This window comes from Arachis hypogaea, chromosome 15, assembly GCF_003086295.3.
Source record: "Arachis hypogaea cultivar Tifrunner chromosome 15, arahy.Tifrunner.gnm2.J5K5, whole genome shotgun sequence".
NCBI lineage: Eukaryota > Viridiplantae > Streptophyta > Magnoliopsida > Fabales > Fabaceae > Arachis > Arachis hypogaea.
The window spans coordinates 123,555,489-123,564,040 of record NC_092050.1 but is presented as its reverse complement, the minus strand read 5'-3'; the positions used below and the strand labels follow the sequence as shown (position 1 = coordinate 123,564,040).

Here is an 8,552-nt window from a genome sequence, read left to right as displayed (position 1 = left end):
GCCTGGTGAGTTCTGCTAGTTGCTTGGCAAACACCTTGTTTTGGGCTAGAATTGTATCAACCTGGTTCAGTTCCATGACTCCCTTAGTGTTGTGCCTTTCTGATGCATAGTAGTACTCATTCTCAGCCACTGTCTCAATCACTTCAATGGCTTCTTCCACAGTCTTTTTCCTGTTCAATGAACCTCCTGATGAATGGTCTACAGCCTTCCTTGATTCATAAGAGAGCCCATCATAGAAGATGTGCAGTTGCACCCAATCATGGAACATGTTTGGTGGGCATTTCCTTGTCAAGTCCTTGAATCTCTCCCATGCCTCGTAGAGAGTTTCACCATCTTGTTGTCTAAAAGTCTGGACCTCAGATCGAAGCCTATTGACCTTTTGTGGAGGGTAGAAACGTGCCAGAAACTTGCTTTCCACCTCATCCCATGTTGTTAGACTCCCCCTTGGGAATGATTCCAGCCACTTAGCTGCTTTGTCCCTAAGTGAAAATGGGAACAAGAGCAGTTTATAGGCATCTTCCTGGACTCCATTGGACTTCACAGTGTCACAAATTCTCAAGAATTTTGTGAGATGTTGGTTTGGGTCTTCATTAGCACTTCCTCCAAAGGAACAATGATTTTCCACCAATGATATTAGCTGTGGCTTGAGCTCAAAATTGTTGGCCTGAATGGGTGGTTTCTGGATGCTACTACCACAATTCCCTGAGGTTGGGTTTATGTATGAACTCAAAACCCTCCTCTCAGGGATGGCATTGTTTCCATCAGCTCTCTCATGGTTGTGAACTTCTCTATCCATGTTGAGATCTAAAGCTTCCTCAAAATTGTCCTCAGATTCTCCTTCAGATTCCTCTTCTCCCACTACTCTCTTCCCTCTTGCTTCCCTTCTAAGTCTATGAAGGGTCCTCTCTGGTTCGGTATACGGAGGAGTTGATGTCTCTCCTCTCCTACCTGTCATACAAGAACACAGCTCAAACACAAACAAGTGAAATACTCTTGGTTAATGAAAGAGTATGGTTAGATCAATTGAGGAATTAAATCAAACAGTTAGTGAGTCAGTGAGTTAGTTGCATGAATCTAAAGGCGTAAAGAAAGAAAGCATGTAACCAAGTGCAGAAATTAAAATTCAACAAATATCTAGAACAGAATTAACAAAGCAAGAGAAAATTGCTCAATCTAGTTAGCTTCCAATTTGAGAATTGTCAATCGAAAACCAATCCCCGGCAACGGCGCCATAAACTTGATGCGCATAAACGTGTTATGCTACGATTTAGGAAATTGCACGATCGGCAAAATTCCTTCCGGCAAGTGCACCGGTTATCATCGTCAAGTAAAAACTCACAATAGAGTGAGGTCGAATCCCACAAGGATTGGTTGAGTGAGCAATTCGGATTAGAAGTGTGTTCTAGTTGAGCGGAATCAATATTTGAGATGAGAATTGCGGAATGTAAAATTGGCGGGAAAAGTAAATGACAAGAAAATTAAATGGCTGAATCTTAAATTTGCATGAATTCAAGAGCAGAATGTAAATTGCTGAAATTAAAAGGGAATGGGGATGATTGCAAGAATTGAATTGCAGAATGTAAAGAGAAAGTGGAAATCAGAAATGGGGAATTCATTGGGTTTAGGAGATATTGAAATCTCCGAATCAAAACATGTAAATCTCTTCCTCAACCAATGCATTCATTGAATTTTGCTTGGCAATCTTATATGATTGGATCCCAATTCCTTGGCTCACCAATGCTCTCTAAAAACAAACAAATTCCCAATCCCTTGGTTTAAATGTTCATAAGAAGAGATGATGCTTGGTCACTGATTATACCACACAATTTCATGAACCACAATTTGGTAGGATTACATGTCACAATATCCATCCAAACCCCAATCCAATCCACTGTGAGAAAGCTTCTCTAGCATGAATCCTCCATTCCTTTCCCAAGGCTCCGAAGGATTCCAAGTATGAGTAGCTTCTTTCCCAAGACAACTACTCAATGGAATTAGATCGAGAAGCTTTCTAACAAAATTCAAGAGAAAAGATTGAAGAAGAAGATAAACTATTATTGATTCATTGAATTACAATAGAGCTCCCTAACCCAATGAAAGGGGGTTTAGTGAATCATAGCTCTGAATTCAATTACAAAGAAAAGGAAAACTGGCTAAAAGTGAAAGTCCAAATTCCTTTCTAACTTCAATTCTATCCTATTTATACACTTTCTATATTGAGCTTCAGTTGTGCTTCTTGGGCTTTGAGGCCTCTCCTTGCTTTCCTTTTGCCTTGGGTTTATGATCCATAATGTTGATGAGGTTGTTGATCCAAATTCTGTACATTTCATTGAGCCAATTTAGTGATAATCAAATAATGACACATGACTCAATAAATTGAGATTTCAAACTCATCAATCCTTCAGGCCCAATCCCATAAACCATGATATTCAATTGGGTTTCATACCAAAGTGAGTTTAAGTTAATATTTGTGCTCAAAGACTAACTTAAACCACAATATTTTTGGCCCAGAAACCTTTTCCAAGAGTGGCGTTTAAGTTGCAGTTTAAGCTTAAACTGCAGCTTAAACGCCAGACACTTCCAGTGAGGCCTTTTGTAGAAGCACGTTTAAGCTTCAGTTTAAGGTTAAACTGAAGCTTAAACGTGGAAATGGAAGAATGGTAGCCCTGGAGAGTAATGTAGTCGAACACGTTTAACCTCCAGTTTAAGGTTAAACTGGAGGTTAAACGTGGAAAAGGAATGAGGCATCCTGGAGGTCGAACACGTTTAACCTCCAGTTTGAGGTCAAACTGGAGGTTAAACGTGGAAAAGGGTGGAAGCTTACTGGAGGTCGAACACGTTTAACCTCCAGTTTGAGGTCAAACTGGAGGTTAAACGTGGAAGCTTGGAATGGTGGCCCTGGAGGTGTCGAACACGTTTAACCTCCAGTTTGGGGTCAAACTGGAGGTTAAACGTGGAGGTGGAGAGAGCAACCCTGGAGTGAAAGAAAACGTCGAACACGTTTAAGCTCCAGTTTGAGTCAAACTGGAGCTTAAACGTGGAATGGCCCCTGGTACTCTTCCTGGTTCTGGCGTTTAACCTCCAGTTTGAGGTCAAACTGGAGGTTAAACGTGGAACTCCTCCCTGGTGTCATACTCATTCTGGCGTTTAACCTCCAGTTTGACTCAAACTGGAGGTTAAACGTGGAATGCTCCTTAAGTGAGGCCTATCATTCTGGCGTTTAACCTCCAGTTTGAGGTCAAACTGGAGGTTAAACTTCAATCCCAGCATTTCTTATTCTTCATGATTTTGGCGTTTAAGCTCCAGTTTAAGCTTAAACTGGAACTTAAACTCCACATGTGATATTCAAGCTTCCTTTATTGATTTTCTTGCTTCCTTGCTTAGCCTCTTCTTCCCTGAAATCATCCAAACAATTGCATCAAAGTCTTGCAAAGTTTCATGAGAAATCTTCCATTCATAGCATTCAAATAATATAACTAAAAACTCATGGAATTTGCATAAAAATCTACATGTTGAATGATTTATTGCTTTGTTCTTCATTTAACCATTTTTGGTTACTTTAAGCTCAAGAAAATGCATAAAACAACTAAAACTAACAGAAAATTGCTAGTGAAACTAGTCCATGATGCCTTGGCATCAGTAATCTCGATTAACGTCGGGATATGAAAAAGAAGGTTGGTTAGAAACCATACCTGCCACATTTCCATATCTGACTGGAAATGTGTAACTGCTCATAGGAGGCGTACAGCCAGGAGGAAGGCCAAATGGAGGCCAACCTACAGTTATTTGTGGTTGATTCTGCACTGGGGTGATCCTAGGGCGTGGATTTTGCCCACTACCATCAACACTTGCAATAATAACTGCAATATTCTCCCCAGAATTATACTCTGCATGTGAAATCAAATTTGCAGAAGTTTGTGTAGCAGTTATTGGGGCATTATTACTTATTTCTGCATTGCCATTTAAAACTTTGACAGACATGGTAATAATTATACCACTTCTTAATCGCATGCATCAAATATCAACACTACATGCATAATGCAACAGTTGAAAGCAACAAATTTTGACACAAATAAATTTTAAAACTGTCCTACCGGGCGTGCCAATTTGTTTTGTCGATTTTTAGCAAAATCGAGAGTGGTTCATATCTAGTGGTCTGGAAGCGAAACATACTTCTCTTTGTGAGTACCAGTTTTATTTGCATCAAAATCCATGTCTTTGACAATGACGAAGAAGAAGGAAACCAAGCTTTGCAAAAATTCGAAATGAACAATAAAATTTAAATGACTTGAATAAAAAGGGAAATAAAATTACAAAAAGGAAAAGTGTTTGGAAAAGTAAAGGGCAAATTAAAAAGTAAAGACTGGAAAGGGTAAAAGTTGCTGAATTTAAAGGAATCGAAATGACATTGCAAAGAAGATAAATTGCATGAAAAGGAAAGTTGCCAGGAATTTAAATGAAAAGTAAAGACATGGAAGGAACTCTTCAAAGAAAAAGACTCTTGATTGACTCAGAAAGTCACTGGGGATGTGAGTGAGTGTGAGTGTTTTCTCTGAAAAGATTCCAACCTTTGTTCTTTCGATCTTTCACGTATTTATAGAAGTCTTCAATCAAATTCAGATATAACTTCCACGTACGTTAATCCTTGAATAACTGTTCCCGCTCTCCTTGAGTGTCGTCTGTAACTGCCACTAACCATCTTCACTTATTAACTTTTTCACTTCTTCGATTGCTTCACTCTTTCTTGATGAGTCTTAGTCGATCAAAATCCTCTCCTTCATCGATTGACCATCTTCGATGAATCCTATGTAGTTAATCTTCACTTCTTTTTTCAACTAACAAATTATTTTAGAGATTGAAACTTTTGCCTTTGATTCGGTTTTCTGTCTACCATCTTCGACACCAGTAACCTCTTCTTCGATCCACTGACCTCCGTCGAGTCTGCCTCTTCGATTTGCATATTTGCGTCAATCGATTAATAGAGAGTACCTAACGGAGTACCTCATTGGCTCCCATCCAAAGTTAATTCTAACATGTATTTGGAGGTTGATCGAAATATTTTTTGGTACTTGGGAATGATTGAAGCCTATTCTTGTCGAACATTGGCTTGTCAAAGAGTTCAATAATATCTTTATCGAAAATATTATTTTCGATATAACAAACCCATCTATCGGAAATATTACTCCAACATCTTTGCCATTTCCAACTCAATTCAGTGCATCAAAACATAACTCATCTGGTGTTGGTGGCTCTTCTAACCCACCCTCTCAGACTCCGATACAATCTAGTCCAAATTCGTAATATTCAGATTTTTCCAGCCCTCGTGGATTAGATGCTATCGACCTCAATGATGATGATATTGAGGATCGGAGGCAAGATAGTATTCAACACTGGCATTGCAAAGAGGATGAGATGATGATCAGTGCATGGTTAAATATTTCAACTGACCCTATAGTTGGTACCGATCAAAAGGGTGAAAATTTTGGAGTCAAATTCACAGCTACTGTGTAGAATTTTGCTCCGACATGACAAGGGGGTAGTTGCATGTAAGAAATGATGGTATAAGATCAACAAGGCTGTTGCACAATTTGCTGGTTGCTACGATCAAGCTAGTCGAAACATAAGGAGTGGTTCGAACGCTGATGATATAAAGGAGTTGGCCTATAAACTTTATTCCACAAATTATGGTCAAAAATTCACTTTTGAGAGGCATTGGAACATGCTTCATTTGGAGCAAAAATGGAGAAGCCAACTACCTACACAGAGTGGAGGCTCAAAGAGAACCAATGTTAGTGCAACTGGAGCATACTCATCCTCATCAAACCCAGATACACCGTTGGCAGACGAACCCAGTGTGGACTCTCCCGTTCGCCCACAACGATCAAAGAAGAGCAAGCAAAAAGGTAAAGGAAAAGCACAAATGTCTGAAGATCTTAGCGAAAAGAAATCATCGATTATTAAAAAACTATCTCTCATGGAAGATATTAAGAATGTTAGAGAAAAGGAACTAATGGATAGGGAAAAAGAAAGAAGAGAGGAGAGGGCACATAGAGCAAAGATTATGGCAATGAAAGAAAAGGAGTTACAAATTCAAGCGGAAATGACAGAACAAGAATTACAAACTCAAGCGGCAATGAAAGAACAGGAATTACAAACTCAGAGGTATATTAAAGAAATGGAGATAAATGCAAAAGAAAGGAAAATGGAAAGGATGGCTAAGGAAATTGAAAGGAAAATGGATATGCAAATACTTAATGCTGACACGTCTACAATGAGTGAAAAACGACGAGCTCTTCATGAGATTGCATGTGAGAAAATAATTGCGAAGTGGTTTACTTAATAATTCCTTGTATTTGTAGAGTTACGTAGTATGTTCTTATTTTTATTGCGTATTACTGGTATGTAATGTAGTATGTTTTATTCATTTCTGATGTAACTTTTCAAATTAGTCAATGTTATTGTGCCGTTATTGTTCATGAAAGTGACCGTTAAGTAGTCGTTGCAAAACTAGCCATTAAGTAGCCGTTGTAAAACTAGCGGTTGTAAAGTAGGTAGTTGTTGCAGACACACTTATAAATATTGACTATCAATGACTATACAACTCCATTTCAGCTCTTTCTCACCTCGAAAGAGTACTAAAAATTACATTTCAAGATATGGCTAGAAATTTTGATGATATGTTTAATGAGGCTTTGTATGGCAAAAGAAGACGGCAAGATAACATACTCATAGATAATTGGATTGATGAGTGTTTATTCAAAGATTTAGAAGAAGAAGATATCGATAGAAGCTCTATCCCAACTCCTCATAGATGGATCAACAGAGATCGAGAAGCAGGACATGATCGCCTTTCCCAAGATTACTTTGCAGATGAACTGGTGTATAATGCTGACATTTTTCGACGGAGATTTCGAATGAGAAGACATGTGTTCCTTCGGATAGTAGACGCTCTCTCAAACGTCTATCCATATTTCCAACAGAGGGTTGATGCAACTAGAAGAAAAGGCTTGTCACCACTCCCAAAATGCACCGCTGCGATATGGATGTTAGCATATGGCATAGCAGCTGATGCTGTTGATGATTATGTGCGCATAGGCGAGAGCACTACAATTGAATGCTTGGAAAAATTTGTTGAAGGTGTCATTTCGGTGTTCGAGGATGAATACTTGCGAAAACCAAATCCAAATGATGTACGATGCCTGCTACAAATGGCGGAGGGTTGTGGCTTTCCTGGCATGTTGGGTAGCACTGACTGCATGCATTTGGGAATGGAAAAATTGTCCAAAGGCGTGGAAAGGTATGTACATGAGTGGTTATCGTGGGGTTGCAACCATAGTACTTGAGGTTGTAGCATCTTCAGACTTTTGGATATGGCATGCGTTCTTTGGAGTTTCTGGTTCAAATAACGTTATCAATGTGTTAGATCGTTCTCCAATGTTTGATGATATTCTAAATGACCGTGCTCCAGAGGTAAATTATACTACTAGTGGTAATAATTATACTATGGGATACTATTTAGCAGATGGTATTTATCCTGAATAGGCCACATTTGTCAAATCAATCTCAAAGCCAAAAGAGGAGAAACGCAAGTTATTTGCACAATACCAAGAAAGACAAAGAAAAGATGGAGCGAGCATTCGGAGTGTTGCAAGCACGCTTTGCAATTATACGTGGTTCAGCTCTCTTTTGGAAAAAGAAAAAGCTTGCCAATATAATAAGAGCTTGTATTATATTACATAATATAATTGTTGAGGATGAAAGAGACACTTATGCAGGAAATTTTGCTCAAGGCTTAGAGTATGACGATGTCAAAAATGGCTTATCACAACCTCAGTTGGGAAAGGAAGATTTTGCACTATACCATCAATTTCTCCAAAGAAATGCCCAACTTCGAAATAGGCAGCAACATAGACAATTGAAAGAGGACTTAAGTGAACACATATGACAATTTCACAATGCTTGTGGTCAACTATAGAGCTTAATTATGATTTTCTTTGTATTGAGTAATTTTACAAATTAGTGTAATATCAAATTATATATTATGTATTATTGTTATATATGAATTTTTTTAATATTAATATCTTTTAATAGTGAATTATTTTTAAATTTATAAATTTAAATAATATTATTAAAAAAATAATTATATTAATTTTAAGTATTTTAATTAATTAATTTAGTGGGACCACAATAGAAACTAAAGTTAGTTTCTCTTAATAGAAAAGAGAAAAATACTTTAAATTTCTATTTACTGTTTATGACGCAAAAACTGATGTGGAATTACTTTTTATAACACGTAGGTCATAAACAAAGACTGAAATGAATTATTCAGTGAAGATGGTCTAAACACTTGCCTGTGGGCCATCAAGTAGTGTCTGATACCCATCAGCATTAATTACACGACCCTCTAGCGGTGGAGTGCTATATATATATACACTTGCATACATAAGCCTCAATGCCTCATCTAAAAATTTTTTTTTTTTTTTTTGTTGGAGACATATATAAATAACCTAATAAGTATATTATTAGGTAAAACCATACAACTAAGATATTTG

The 8,552-nt window shown here is 37.8% G+C and overlaps 1 non-coding gene across 1 annotated transcript; it reads left to right on the top strand.

Annotated features, from left to right (window-relative positions):
• The first annotated feature begins 266 nt into the window (after nucleotides 1-266).
• On the top strand, nucleotides 267-370 carry LOC112753661 (small nucleolar RNA R71). The gene has a single exon (XR_003178036.1). It is a non-coding gene; the product is annotated as a small nucleolar RNA R71 (small nucleolar RNA).
• The last annotated feature ends 8,182 nt before the right edge of the window (nucleotides 371-8,552 follow it).